Here is a 481-nt window from a genome sequence, read left to right as displayed (position 1 = left end):
GCAGAGTCCGCACTCCCTTTTATTGCTGACAAGCCTGTTATTGAGACGCCGAACTTCGGACCCTCCGGACCCCCGCCAGCCATGACGTCATCAGATCCCGGACTGAGATGGCGGCTCAGAGATGACACAACCATGGAAATCCCGGTGCCTGTTCACAAATGTCTGACACGGATCAGCCCCCTGCTGCAGCCTCTCACCTTGTGATGGATACAAAGTTACAGACTGATCACTGGGGGGAGGGGAGACTGAGGAAATGCTTCCTCCTGCCTGCAGCAGACTGATCACTGGGGGGAGGGGAGACTGAGGAAATGCTTCCTCCTGCCTGCAGCAGACTGATCCATGAGTGTCAGTGACGGAATGAGACAAAGTTTCTTCGGATGGATTCGTAATTCGAAACAGGAGACAAAGTCTGAGCCATGATGAGGACGCGGCTCCCCTCCCCCGCACTAATGACTCAGCGCTCCCCTGCGCTGGCAGTATA

General features: G+C 55.7%; 1 protein-coding gene across 1 annotated transcript in view; it reads left to right on the top strand.

The window, feature by feature from the left end:
* The window catches only part of WFDC1 (WAP four-disulfide core domain 1), a gene marked incomplete at its 5' end in the record, with an annotated part of 14970 nt that overhangs the window by 10106 nt on the left and 4383 nt on the right, over nucleotides 1–481 (top strand). The gene's annotated exons all lie outside the window — the stretch shown is intronic.

Source organism: Nanorana parkeri, unplaced genomic scaffold, assembly GCF_000935625.1.
Source record: "Nanorana parkeri isolate BGI_ZX_2015 unplaced genomic scaffold, ASM93562v1 scaffold2031, whole genome shotgun sequence".
Taxonomy (NCBI): domain Eukaryota; kingdom Metazoa; phylum Chordata; class Amphibia; order Anura; family Dicroglossidae; genus Nanorana; species Nanorana parkeri.
The sequence above is the reverse complement of the archived record's forward strand: the minus strand, read 5'-3'. Positions and strand labels throughout refer to the sequence as shown.